The sequence below is a fragment of the Pinus tabuliformis genome, chromosome 1_2 (genome assembly GCF_031772625.1).
Source record: "Pinus tabuliformis cultivar Carrire ecotype Pingquan chromosome 1_2, CPIR1, whole genome shotgun sequence".
Taxonomy (NCBI): domain Eukaryota; kingdom Viridiplantae; phylum Streptophyta; class Pinopsida; order Pinales; family Pinaceae; genus Pinus; species Pinus tabuliformis.
This window is the reverse complement of record NC_142298.1, coordinates 501,388,672-501,403,847: the sequence shown is the minus strand read 5'-3', so window position 1 is coordinate 501,403,847 and position 15,176 is coordinate 501,388,672. Positions and strand designations below refer to the sequence as shown.

General features: G+C 35.5%; 1 protein-coding gene across 13 annotated transcripts in view; it reads left to right on the top strand.

Moving 5' to 3' along the window:
• Positions 1-3,056: 3,056 nt before the first annotated feature.
• SYP61 (syntaxin of plants 61) overlaps positions 3,057-15,176 on the top strand; it is a 35,998-nt gene continuing 23,878 nt past the window's right edge. The window contains exons 1-2 of one of the 13 annotated variants that reach the window (XM_089395466.1): positions 12,922-13,276; positions 14,136-14,246. The gene's annotated coding sequence lies outside the window, so the exon portion shown is untranslated. Of the gene's footprint in view, positions 3,182-12,921; positions 13,277-13,590; positions 13,986-14,127; positions 14,252-15,176 lie in introns of those variants that run through there. The other 12 variants (XM_089395465.1, XM_089395461.1, XM_089395460.1 and 9 more) reach the window with 12 other exon arrangements.

Here is a 15,176-nt window from a genome sequence, read left to right as displayed (position 1 = left end):
GGTATAAGCCTTTTGTGGACAATTGATGAATGTAATTTTTTTCTTTCATGCCATTTTAATAAGAAAGGCCTCCCCATTGTTGTGTTGGGCCTGGAGATGTAGTCCAAATTGGATGAACTGCGTTACCAAGCCTTGGTGTCTTCTTTTGTGCCTTTTATGTGTTTACTTCTTCTTTTCTTATGTGCACATTTCTATGTTAAGATGCAATTTTGCATGTGATTCTTTTCCATACATCTATAAGCGAAAACATCCTAGATCAACAACACAATCCCTAAAACTTTAAGCTCCAAATCATACAACCTCAAATCAAAGAATTGTCAATCCCTGAAATTCAGGCTCCATCCCCAGATTTCTATAACACACCCCCTTACTTAAACATGGATGGTCACTATGTTAACCCGAGACTTGTTGTGTGGTTAAGAGAAAGATTTTGTTATTTATTTCTCTTTATATTTGTTATTTTTCTTCTTCTATATTTGTATGTCAAAAGTGTTTATTTTGGTTCTAAAAACATCACACTAGAAGAGGGGTTATTTAAGAAACCAACTTGACAGCTTGGGGAACTCTTGGCAAATTGGATTGTTTTTAAATGGTGCAATAGTTGATATGTTTTAATGGATTATGATTGCACAATGTAGTGGCTAGCCAAATTCAGGTATCCTTATCTCAACGATGGTGCAATGGAGTACTTAGTAGGTACTCCTTCATCAAGAGTGAGGAGTGTTTACTTATTGTTTTAAATTAAAAATGGGGAAAATATTTACTCACTCATTATTAAAGAAAAGTAAAACATAATAACACAATTATTAACAATGTTAACGTTCAAGTAATGGAAAAATTATCACATCAATTAAATAACTCACTTTCATTTAAACTAAATATTTTCATTTAAAAAAATATATTATAATTATTTTATTTTTTAAATATAATTATTTTTTAAGTTATTTATAAAAAATTATGATTAGTCAAATTCATTTTTAATTAGCATTATTTTAAAAATTTTCACATTTAAATCTTTATATTAATAAAAACTTGGTAACCTTACTTTTTTATAATTATATTACATATTCCAATTACTAAGAAATAATAAATAAATATGCATCACTATAATATGACATTGAAAATAAAATATAAATAAGAAAACTCATGCAACATACCAATCACTATAGTCATAAATTTTTTTACAAGAAAAGAGTTCTTATTTTATTAAAATATAATGAAATATCTTCATATTTTAATTAGGAAAGGTACAAGGGTTTTACATAAGTTAATTATGATACATGTAATGTGTAGTTGAATATTTATTTATATATCACTAAATATACTCATTTTTAGGATGTGGTTATGGAGCTTCATGTTCAAAATCCATAATACCTATGATGTAGTGGGAACAAACACCTTAAATTAAATTTGATTTAAACAAGTCATTTTACATTATTCTTCATGCTAACATATTAATAAATATGATAAGATTTACATTAAATTATGTATTTTTAAAGATTTCTTTTAGGTGTTTAAGTGATTTTTTTTAGGTAGAATGATATAAAATGTTTAATTGAAAAATTAGATGGGCTTAATTTTGATATTTTTCAACCAATTTACAGCAAGATCATAGCCTAACCATTTTTTTTATATAACAAAAAATATCTAAACTTTTGGTCAATTTCGTATAAAAATTCTGGCTTTAGGGATTCTTAAGATAACTCCCACACAAAATTGCTTTAATTAATTATGATAAAGTCCCACCTTAAATCATATTCAATTTGAGAAGTTATTGGTATTTTTTGTTGTTTAAAAATGACCATCCTCGACATAAAGACTTCTTAACTACATTAACTTACATGGTCACTCGTTATTTTTGGGACCCGCTTGCAAAGACAACCGTAATTATTTCTGGAAAGATGAGAAAGAAAGAAAACAAATTTTAATGTCCACAAGGCTAAAGATAGCCTATGTGACCTCTTTTAGAGTGCAAAACTTGAAAAAGTTCGAGAGATTTAATCATCTTCAAAATGGATCTATATTGGTTCTATATATGCATATAGCATGTGTAACTTTTCGTTTTTAAAATTGTATTTTTGAATGCATAAATGGATACAAATGCCTTCAAAGTTTACTTGGACACTTGAGTTGTGTAAACTACCCTACATAAATTTGCAATTCCAACAAATCTTTGCTAGACAAAATTTAAATTTAAATTTAACACTAGAATTAATGGCTCCACGAAAATAGCTCCAAATTAATTTAAATTTTTTAAAGGGAGATAGTTAAAATTCGAAAACAAACCCCCTTCTTTATATTGATTGCAGAGTATCATGGAATTTGAAGGATAGTTAAAATTCGAAAACAAACCCCCTTCTTTATATTGATTGCAAAATATCATGGAATTTGAAGGTCACTCTAGTGAAAGATGCTCTTTATTTAATCTCATTATCAACACACATTGATTTTAGTCATTCCCTTGGAGCAATTACAGTTTTTGTGCGCTAGTGCCCATGAGGACCTATGGTAATGTTTCTCCTCATTACCTTACATATTATAGCTTGTATATATATATATATATATATATATAAAAGATTTTGACATAGTGGTATAATTGGAAAAAAATGATTTAGCAAAGTGGTTCAATCAACTTCTGTCACACAGGGATCGACACAAGTGTGAAACTATTGCAAACGTGAACACATTTCCTTCCCTCCATCCTCCCCCTTTAGATTGTTATATTTCTTTTACCGCAACATTTTTACGCCGCCTCCAACTGCTACCAAAAAAATGATTTAGCAACATTTTTACGCCGCCTCCAACTGCTACCAAAAAAATGATTTAGCAAAGTGGTTCAATCAACTTCTGTCACACAGGGATAGACACAAGTGTGAAACTATTGCAAAACGTGAACACATTTCCTTCCCTCCATCCTCCCCTTTAGATTGTTATATTTCTTTTACCGCAACATTTTTACGCCGTTCCCCTCTGAAATCAACACCTCCAACTGCTACGGTGTCATTATCTACACCATTCGATCAGATTGGATTGATAATTAATACCAAAAAAACCCTCATAGTGAGGTTAAAATGACCATTCTCCAGCATTTTTACAACATTCTCTGGTCCTGTGACTCAGAAAAACAACCAGGATTGTTGTGATTTCGACAGGGCTTTCAAATTCACTTTGAGGATGCAGGGTAAGGAAAACCGCATCCTTCATTTATGCCATAACGTTTCCTTATGCACGATGGTTTGCAACTTCTGCAACGCTGAACAAGGATTCATTGCATTCATTTTGCTCTGGCAGGCTGCAAAATTCTTCAAAGAAGGTTCAACAATATTCTCATTAGATTTGAGTTAGGAGAACTTGCCAAATTGCCAACCCTTGTCGCTCCAGGATGGTTTCTAAACCTATTTTGAAAAAAAAATTGCATTGTTTGCCCTTCCGGACTTGTTGGAGTTTGCTAAGCTCGAAGAGGGTTTTCTTCTGTGTTAATCATTATGGGTTCTTTTTCTTTGCATGTTGAGTTTCTGGTACTGCAACCTTGAGGGCTTTGAAGGAAATGACGCTTTTGATCAGTTACTACTAATAAAAGTTAAATAACGGAAACTACAAACTGAGGTCAGAAACTTGAATGGTTTCATCTTGATATCCTTGTCGCTAGTCTGTTGATGTTGTAGTTGTAGTTTAGGCTATAAAATGGGTCCTCACATAAGCCTTCTCCAACATTTGGTTTTTTATGCTACACGTCAATAATCAGCAGTGAACTTATGACACCAAATCAAGAGGTGAATTTAGACATTGTACTTCTACTTCCTTGAAAATCTTGTATGGAGGTGAGACTGATGCATGGTTAGGTTATTTCCCTTCTCATCTCTGTATGTGGAATTGGGTTTTCTAGCTTTGAATAATGAGGCAAGGGAAGTTTTCATGAGTTGTAGATTGTAGGTTATTTTAGGAATAAAGACATTGCTGATTGAGAAATGACTGCCTCAATTACGTGGACACATTTGGCCCGGATGAAACCTATTTGAGAAAGAAAGTTGAAGGGACCTTTTTTTCAAAGTACTTGATGTATATATTAGTGGACACTGATGACAATGGTGATCCCATCGCTATTTCTTCATTTTGTTCATATCCGATTCCTTGAAAGCTGAAGTATGTGGATTTGAAATATCCCCTATACAGGCTGATGTTATGAATGCATTGTCAAAGAAAACCGATGATAACGTTGGACAGGAAGATTTAGAAAATGCATAGCGTGCAGCTGAGGCAGACAATCTCGCTGATTCGGAAGCCTAATCGGTCAGTAGAATAGGAATTATCAAATAGAAGTTGTAGGATTGATCCTAAGACAATAGACAATGCCTCCAGCTTTGCAGCTGCTGGTACAGAGCTTTCTTTGTCATTGACTTCAGCTGGAGATGTTGGTGTAGAATTTTTTAATGATTCCACTAGTGTTGCTAATTCTAATTATGGTATTGTTTCATTAGATCATAGTTTTGGAGGAAATGGCTCCCAGGATAGAAAGGATGAGATGCTTGTGAAAATGTATACACCGATAAGGCATGAGATGAAGGCTGCAAAACTAAGTGCTTTAGAATCTACAACAGCTTGTCAAGAAGCTCTTGATAGAGAGAAGGGAATGCAAAAGAAGTTTGAGGCCTAGGTAAGACATAAATCTATATTGCAAGAAGAATTTGTGAGTGAGAAGCGTAAGCTTGTGCATTTGCAGCAGCTGCTCGTAAAAGCTAAAGAATGGAGACTATAAACTGAGGTCAGAAACTTGAATGGGTTCATCTTGATATCCTTGTTATTGGTCTGTTGATGTTGTAGTTGTAGTTTAGGCTGTAAAATGGGTCCTCACATAAGCCTTCTCCAACATCTGGTTTTTTATGCTACCCATCCATAATCAGTAGTGAACTTATGACACCAAATCAAGAGGTGAATTTAGACATTGTACTTCTACTTCCTTGAAAAGCTTGTATGGAGATGAGACTGATGTATGATTAGGTTATTTACCTTCTCAGCTCTATATGTGGAATTGGGTTTTCTAGCTTTGAATAATGAGGCAAGGGAAGTTTTCATGAATTGTAGATCGTAGGTTATTTTAGGAATAAAGACATTGCGGATTGAGAAGCGACTGCATTATGTTTGATTGAATTACACATCATTGAGACTTCACTAAAACATCCCGTAATTTTAACATTTATTAGAATTCTGATTATTTGCCTTATTTTGGAGTGACTCCAAAATGCTACACCTGATCATGGTTCACAATGTATTGGACCAAAGTATTTGATAAGCTTGCTTTACAACTCATGTAGCTGCTACTGCCTCTTTAATGCCTTGCATTTTCAAATTGCACAATTTAAGCTCAGCCATATTCTGGTGATGGAATATATAAATTTTACTATACAATCCTCCCTGCTACCATCTTTGAACTCTTAAATTTCCTAAATAATAATTGCAGATAGCATGTCTTATCATTTTATAATTTTTTCATGATAAAGAAGACCTCATGAGCCTCCAAACTCTCTTCACTCCTCCCCCTGCCACCCAACAAAAATCTAATGGATGTAGGCAGTCTTTTACATGCACTGAACCTCCTGAAATTCATTAAATATAGTTGGCCATATTGATTGGGTCCATATCACCACCAATCACTAGGTTCCATATGTAAGCTAACCAACAGCCTTATGGAACTATCACAAAGTCACCTTGTTGGGATTAGCTAAGACATAGATGAACTTAATCAGAGGTACTGGTCATGAGGTTCATGAAAACACAAGGTAAGATATCAATCTAAATTGAGACATTAGCTCAAACCCTTCTCTTATGTATAATGCCTTCCAGAACTACAAAAAGGATGAAAAATATATTTTCAACTTCTTTTTGGATGCTTTGTTCAAAGTGACACCATCTCAGTTCCTTATGAAATTAAGGAAATCTGTTCTAGACCTTCAAAGATCATTGTAATATATAGATTTTATTGTGGAATGTTTTAAAACCATATGTACAATCATAAGTTTGTGCACAAGGTAAGTTCCATTGCTACTTTCTTCTCACAAAAGGGGTATATATCAAAATATAAGCTTGCTTTTGTATTGACTATGATTTTCTAAGGTAATTTTAGAAGTCCTTCGACCTTCTATTGTTAGACCTAAGGCATTTCTACCTTATGCAATCATGTTGAGGTATCATTTTCGACCTTCATGTAATAATACTGAGGCATAAGATGTTGGACTCTTTTAAGTCATTACTAAAGGAATTTTTTAGTATATATACTTGCTATTTCCAAATGGTGAGGCCCAAAAGCAGAAAAGTGGCAGGGCATCATTGACCTCCAACATAGGCATATTGTAAAGACGAGTGTCATTTCTATATAGAACAGGGGAATTTTTAGTATCTCTAACATGCGTTAGGATAACTATGATACATGAGATTATGAATGCCATGTCTAATTCATACCTGTTTAGAGCTCGGATTTCATCTAGTACAATATATCTCAACACAAATCATGAGTATGGCCCAACCTTTTCCGTAAGACAAAAATGTCATAAATGGAGCAACTCGAAAAGGAGATCATATGAAGAGCAACCTAACTAATGTAAAAAGAGATTTAGGAACTTTGTTTTCACCAACTGCGCGGACAAATAAACTAGACCGAATAGAACATGGTGAAGCCTGTTTATTAAAAATGTTTTCCTATTGAAAAGGGGCTGCTTTTATTAGGCATTGAAAACTCAAATATGAGATGTAGGACCAAAGCTGGTTCATGCATTAGATGCTCTGTTGGCACTGAAGTTCAGCTGAATTCTATAGATATATCAAATTCAATGCCGACAAGGTTGCTGATTGGGAAGCCTAATCAGTGAGTAGAATAGGAATTCCCAATGAGAAGTTATAGGATTGATCTTGAGACAGTGGATGATGCCTCCAGCTTTGCAGCTGTTGGTACCAAGATTTCTTTTTCATTGCCTTCATCTCAAGATGTTGGTGTAAAAGTTGTTAATGATTCTACAAGTGTTGTTGAAGATGCAACTAATTCTAATTATGATATTGTTTCATTGGATCATATTTTTGGAGGAAATGGCTCCCAGGTTAGAAAGGATGAGATCCTTGTGAAAATGTTCCATCTTGCTGATTTGGAAGCCTAATTGGTCAGTAGAATAGGAATTATCAAATAGAAGTTGTAGGATTGATCCTAAGACAATAGACAATGCCTCCAGCTTTGCAGCTGCTGGTACAGAGCTTTCTTTGTCATTGGCTTCAGCTGAAGTTCAGCAGAATTCTATAGATATATCAGATTCAATGTAGACAAGCTTGCTGATTGGGAAGCCTAATCAGTGAGTAGAATAGGAATTTCCAATGAGAAGTTGTAGGATTGATACTGAGACAGTGGACGATGCCTCCAGCTTTGCAGCTGTTGGTACCGAGATTTCTTTTTCATTGCCTTCATCTGGAGATGTTAGTGTAAAAGTTGTTAATGATTCTACAAGTGTTGTTGAAGATGCAACTAATTCTAATTATGATATTGTTTCATTGGATCATATTTTTGGAGGAAATGGCTCCCAGGTTAGAAAGGATGAGATCCTTGTGAAAATGTTCCATCTTGCTGATTCGGAAGCCTAATTGGTCAGTAGAATAGGAATTATCAAATAGAAGTTGTAGGATTGATCCTAAGACAATAGACAATGCCTCCAGCTTTGCAGCTGCTAGTACAGAGCTTTCTTTGTCATTGTCTTCAGCTGGAGATGTTGGTGTAGAATTTTTTAATGATTCCACAAGTGTTGCTAATTCTAATTATGATATCGTTTCATTAGATCATAGTTTTGGAGGAAATGGCTTCTAGGATAGAAAGGATAAGGTGCATGTGAAAATGTTCCATCGTGTTACATAACTAGGAACACTGCTACAAAAATGGATTGAATGGGCCCATGAAAAGGTAATGCAGGCAACTCTAAAACTGAGTAAAGACAAAGCTGAATTAAAATCCCTCAGGCAAGAGAAGGAAGAAGTTGTCCGCCTTAAAAAGGAAAAACAGTCTCTTGAGGAAATTACCATGAAGAAACTTTATGAAATGGAGAATGCATTACGTAAAGCCAGTGGGTAGGTAGAACTTGCCTATGCTGCAGTCCACAAGCTGGAAGAAGAAAATACACTGGTAAGGCATGAGATGAAGGCTGCAAAACTAAGTGCTTTAGAATCTACAACAGCTTGTCAAGAATCTCTTGATAGAGAGAAGGGAATGCAAAAGAAGTTTGAGGCCTAGGTAAGACATAAATCTATATTGCAAGAAGAACTTATGAGTGAGAAGCGTAAGCTTGTGCATTTGCAGCAGCTGCTAGTAAAAGCTAAAGAATGGAGACTATAAACTGAGGTCAGAAACTTGAATGGGTTCATCTTGATATCCTTGTTATTGGTCTGTTGATGTTGTAGTTGTAGTTTAGGCTGTAAAATGGGTCCTCACATAAGCCTTCTCCAACATCTGGTTTTTTATGCTACCCATCCATAATCAGCAATGAACTTATGACACCAAATCAAGAGGTGAATTTAGACATTGTACTTCTACTTCCTTGAAAAGCTTGTATGGAGATGAGACTGATGTATGATTAGGTTATTTACCTTCTTAGCTCTGTATGTGGAATTGGGTTTTCTAGCTTTGAATAAAGAGGCAAGGGAAGTTTTCGTGAATTGTAGATCGTAGGTTATTTTAGGAATAAAGACATTACTGATTGAGAAATGACTGCGTTATGTTTGATTGGATTACACATCATTGAGACTTTACTAAAACATCCCATAATTTTAACATTTATTAGAATTCTGATTATTTGCCTTATTTTGGAGTGACTCCAAAATGCTACACCTGATCATGGTTCACAGTGTATTGGACCATAGTATTTGATAAGCTTGCTTTACAACTCATGCAGCTGCTACTGCCTCTTTAATGCCTTGCATTTTCAAATTGCACAATTTAAGCTCAGCCATATTCTGGTGATGGAATATATAAATTTTACTGTACAATCCTCCCTGCTACCATCTTTGAACTCTTAAATTTCCTAAATAATAATTGCAGATAGCATGTCTTATCATTTTATAAATTTTTCATGATAAAGAAGACCTCATGAGCCTCCAAACTCTCTTCACTCCTTCCCCCGCCACCCAACAAAAATCTAATGGACGTAGGCAGTCTTTTACAGGCACTGAACCCCCTGAAATTCATTAAATATAGTTGGCCATATCGATTGGGTCCATATCACCACCAATCACTAGGTTCCATATGTAAGCTAACCAACAGCCTCATGGACTTATCACAAAGTCACCTTGTTGGGATTAGCTAAGATATAGATGAACTTAATCAGAGGTACTGGTCATGAGGTTCATGAAAACACAAGGTAAGATATCAATCTAAACTGAGACATTAGCTCAAACCCTTCTCTTATGTATAATGCCTTCCAGAACTAAAAAAGGATGAAAAATATATTTTCAACTTCTTTTTGGATGCTTTGTTCAAAGTGACACCATCTCAGTTCCTTATGAAATTAAGGAAATCTGTTCTATACCTTCAAAGATCATTGTAGTATATAGATTTTATTGTGGAATGTTTTAAAACCATAAGTACAATCATAAGTTTGTGCATAAGGTAAGTTCCATTGCTACTTTCTTCTCACAAAAGGGGTATATATCAAAATATAAGCTTGCTTTTGTATTGACTATGATTTTCTAAGGTAATTTTAGCAGTCCTTCGACCTTCTTTTGTTAGACCTGAGGCATTTCTGCCTTACGCAATCATGTTGAGGTATCATTTTCGACCTTCATGTAATAATATTGAGGCATAAGATGTTGGACTCTTTTAAGTCATTAGTAAAGGAAATTTCTTAGTATGTATATATGTGCTAATTCCAAATGGTAAGGCCCAAAAGCAGAAAAGTGACAGGGCATCATTGACCTCCAACATAGGCATATTGTAAAGACGAGTGTCATTTCTATATAGAACAGGGGAATTCTTAGTATCTCTAACATGCGTTAGGATAACTATGATACATGAGATTATGAATGCCATGTCTAATTCATACCTGTTTAGAGCTTGGATTTCATCTAGTACAATATATCTCAACACAAATCATGAGTATGGCCCAACCTTTTCCACAAGACAAAAATGTCATAAATGTAGCAACTCAAACAGGAGATCATATGAAGAGCAACCTAACTAATGTAAAAAGAGATTCAGGAACTTTCTTTTCACTAACTGCGCGGACAAATAAACTAGACCGAACAGAACATAGTGAAGCCTGTTTATTAAAAATGTCTCCTATTGAAAAGTGGCTGCTTTTATTAGGCATTGAAAACTCAAATATGAGATGTAGGACCAAAGCAGGTTCATGCATTAGATGCTCTGCTGGCACTGAAGTTCAGCAGAATTCTATAGATATATCAGATTCAATGCAGACAAGCTTGCTGATTGGGAAGCCTGTGAGTATAATAGGAATTCCCAATGAGAAGTTGTAGGATTGATCCTGAGGTAGTGGACGATGCCTCCAGCTTTGCAGCTGTTGGTACCGAGATTTCTTTTTCATTGCCTTCATCCAGAGATGTTGGTGTAAAAGTTGTTAATGATTCTACAAGTGTTGTTGAAGATGCAACTAATTCTAATTATGATATTGTTTCATTGGATCATATTTTTGGAGGAAATGGCTCCCAGGTTAGAAAGGATGAGATCCTTGTGAAAATGTTCCATCGTGTTAGATAACTGGAAACACTGCTACAAGAATGAACTGAATGGGCCCAACAAAAGGTAATGCAGGCAGCTCGCAGACTGAGTAAAGACAAAGCTGAATTAAAGGCCCTCAAGCAAGAGAAGGAAGAAGTTGTCCGCCTTAAAAAGGAAAATTTTTCTCTTGAGGAAAGTACCATGAAGAAACTTTCTGAAATGAAGAATGCATTACGTAAAGCCAGTGGGCAGGTAGAACTTGCCAATGCTGCAGTCTGCAAGCTGGAAGAAGAAAATACACTGGTAAGGCATGAGATGGAGGCTGCAAAACTAAGTTCTTTAGAATCTGCAGTAGCTTGTCAAGAAGCTCTTAATAGAGAGAAGGGAATGAAAAAGAAGTTTGATTCATAGGTAAGACATAAATCTATCTTGCAAGAACTTCTCAGTGAGAAGCGTAAGCTTGTACATTTGCAGCAGCTTCTAGTAAAAGCTAAAGAATGGAAACTACAAATTGAGGTCAGAAACTTGAATGGGTTCATCTTGATATCCTTGTCACTGGTCTGTTGATGTTGTAGTTGTAGTTTAGGCTGTAAAATGGGTCCTCACATAAGCCTTCTCCAACATCTGGTTTTTTATGCTATGTGTCAATAAATATCCTTAAATGATTCTTTAAGATCTCTTTATAATTGCATACGATTTGTAAGTAAATGTTTCCAGAAGATTGACACGAACCTCTAATGTATTTCATTCTTCAAGAAATGCTACACATCAACAACTCGAAAGAGATTTATGATACAAGTCTTTGACACAGGATTTTTCAATACAAGTCTTTGACACAGGATTTTTCAATCAAACCTTTACTTGGTCTTTACTGACAGAGTTCCTTTAAATGGACAAGAGATTATTCAGATCCAGGAATACTTCAAAAATCATTGTAGGTGATGACACATACCTATTAAGTATTAAATTCACTGATCTTCATGCAGGTCTGTGATCTTCAACACTTTAATTGTAGCATATATTCTTCCTTTTAGACAAGGTTAGTTCCAAGAGCCATAACAAGTCCTCAAGAGGTACTGGTCATGAGGTTCGTGAAAACACTTCAAGCTAAGATATCAATCTAAATTGAGACATTAGCTCAAATCCTTCTCTTCCAGAACTCAAAAAGGATGAAAAATATATTTTCAACTTCTTTTTGGATGCTTTGTTCAAAGTGACACCATCCTGTATATTTATTTACTTCCCTGTATTAATTTTGTTGTATGCAATTTACACAAGTTTCAAACACTTGATTAGCAGGTTACACTTCTCAGCACATCTAGAATTTCTGGCTTGTACATTGAACAACATAGTTAACCTTGTTAAAGCTATCCCTAAAAGGTCGGGGATTGAATTTTAATGTAAAGCTTGCTGAACCTTTAACTAGTCATTTTTTCAATTTATTTACGCATAGAAAGTTTTAGGTAGAAGATTTGCCCCGTGCACAAACCTGAAATACTTTTTCATCATTTACACTAGGAAAAATTTGCAATGCCTTGTATTGTCCATTATTGAAATTAACACAAGATCCATCTTAACTCAAGATTTGAGATGTGTCCTACTGAGCTTGCAAGCTAGGAGGATTGGTCTAGAAAGGTCTTAACTAAGCTAGCTATACAGTCTCTTGCAAAATCTTATCTCAGCTTAGTTAAAATGCTTTTCATGAGCTCAAGCTCAACTTAAGAAGGTATGGTCTTGATTACTTGGTTATGCTTGAGCCCAGGAAAGGTCCTATTAAGGTTTTAGTATCAAATTCCTCTTTAGATGAGTGAAAAAGCATTCAGGCGTTTCCTTTGCAACATTTGGTGCAAATGCTAGTTGTAGGCATATTCAATTCTTTAATTGTATCTTTGCACCTTTAGAGGCAATTGCGAATTTAATAATAATGATAAAATAGTTTCAATTAAATTAAATAATAATAAAAAAATAATTTGAATTGAATTAAATAATAATAATTATAAAATAGTTAATTTAATGATAAGAATGATATGGTGACAGTATCACTGTTTCGCTTTTTTACATACATGTATTTTTTACATATAAGTTACATGCTGAAAATACAAAAACTGTTAAAAAATAATAACAAAATTAAAAGAACTGCCACGTCACGTGTACACTAAACTTACAAATACAATGACGGTCGCGGATTGATTACCCTACGATCCCTCTCCTGTTATGTGTCAATCACAGAGATAAACCCAAGGACTGCTTCCATCCTTCGATTGGTTTCCCGTCAACATCAACGGACACTACCGTCGGACTATAAAGCGAAAAAAAAAATAATGCGACCGTGAGGACTGTATTCCTTCTGAAAACCAGACGTGGTCCGTGTTGATCCTTTAATTGTCGACGCGATCCGTGTTTTACCTTATAATCGTCGACACGATCCGTGTTTTACCTTTTAATCGTCGACGGTGTCCGTGCCGGTCGTTGTTGAAGTTGCGTTACCTAGCTGGTTTCCTGGTTTCTATCCAACCTAACCCTGGGGCTGCCTCGAGTGCTTGAGAAAGGCCAGGTCGCGCCATTGTCGCTTGGAAGGTATTGCGGTCTTCGCTGTTATTAGATTTAATTCAGGTCTCGTCGATTTTGCCGTTTTGGGGTCAGTCGTTTCGGGCTTTTAGGGTTGATTTTGGAGTTCTTTGGGCTGGTTTCGGTCCCGTGCCAGCCGAGAAAGGGTTTCTTATGTGGAAAATTGTGATTTTCTCTGGAATAAAGTTTCCAAGTCGCTAGATTTGCGCCCAGCCGAAGGGAATTGAAGCTTTTTGTGCGGCCGAAATCTTGGAAAGGCGGATCTCGGGTGTTCTTGATTTGCTTGCAGACGCCCCATTGAGTAAAAACAAATTACCTACTATGCGGCTATATATAAACCCTGTGACCTCGTTTTGTTCGCAGCTGCTTAAGATATAGACCCCCAAAATTGGCTTGGCAGGCTTTTTTGAATCGTAATTTATTTGGATTTATCAAAAACCAAGGTCGAGTTTGGCGTGAATTTTCGCTTATGTATCTTTAAGTATTTATTTGGAGAATTTGTATACATTGTCTATTTTGAATTTTTGCCGTCCCCCAAACGCTGCCTAAATCGGCTTTCCGTGGGCAGCAGTCCCTTTTGTAATTAAGAGTTACTGGAAATCTCATCCTCAATTGTTTAGATATGCTTCCAGAATTGAGAATTATATTGCACCTTCTAAATGGATTTTGCCGAAGAGAGCTTTACTGCTCTGTGTAGTTGGTTCTAAAATTCTACTTGGTATGATGTCCTGCTTTAGAAATTTCGATTCGGTCAGTTCAGCTATGTTGAAAATTGCTCATTTTAGTAAAATTTTTTCTCCTTTGAATCTGAAGAATTGTTTGCTTCCTCCGCATTTCTAATTAGAAGTCTTTTTGTCAAGGTACAAAGACAAGCTGTCTAGCTTTCTTACATTTGCATGCCAAAATGGTGTCGAGAAGAGGACTCATCTTTGAGTATTAACACACAGTTTTGTGTGCTAGGACAAGTCAAATTTACACTGTAAGGTACTTTGTGATCTTTAATTTCCTTTCCAGAGGAAACGAAACTTTTAAGAACCATTTGGTAGTAGATTCGTGTTTTAAATACCTGCATGGCAAGCTGTATCACATCTAGTCCTAATTTGTGGTAAGATTAAGATTAGTTCTGAGTTTATTTTTGTTTAGTGTTAACTTATAATAATTCTGGTTATGGTTCTTGTATTTTTGTGCATTATTTGCCAGTAACTGTAAAAAGATTTTGCTGTCCAATTTTCAAAGAGGTGTTGCAATGAAGCAGCACTGAGAGTTGCATTGAGCATAGAAGTTCTGGAGATCAATTTTGAAAACAGAGATCTCTGTGTATTACAAAGAACTAAGACTGGAAGAATATTCTGCAGAGGATCCTTGTTGGTGAAGCGAGTGCTATAAGTTCCTTGTTTGCAGATCAGAGGTGGTCTTATCCACATTTGGATAGAGGATGGAATCTCTTACTCTGGATCTTAAGCCCTGGAGATCAATTTCGAAATTCGAAGACAGAGATCTCTATACAACACAGAAGAAGTATATTCCACAAAGGATCCATGGTGGCAAAGTGAGTGGGCTATAAGTCCCTCGTTTATGGATCAGTGGTAGTCTTTTCCACACTTGGACAGAGGATGGAATCTCTTCCTCTGGATCAAGATCTAGAGACCAATAATTGAAATTTCAGATACAACCTGCCAATGCCCAGAAACCACATGCCACGATGGAAGATTAAATCATGATCTTCCTTCAGTTGAAAGGGAAAGCCAAAAAACCCCTTATTACAAAAGTAAATTTGAGCCCCACCTTTTGTGTGGGAGACCCCACTGGCTCTGGATCTTAGACTCAAGTTTTTATGTTTGACCATGACCCCATAAACTTTCTGATCAGTATATGATCGGTAAACTGCATAGCTTTTCTCTTTGGCCCA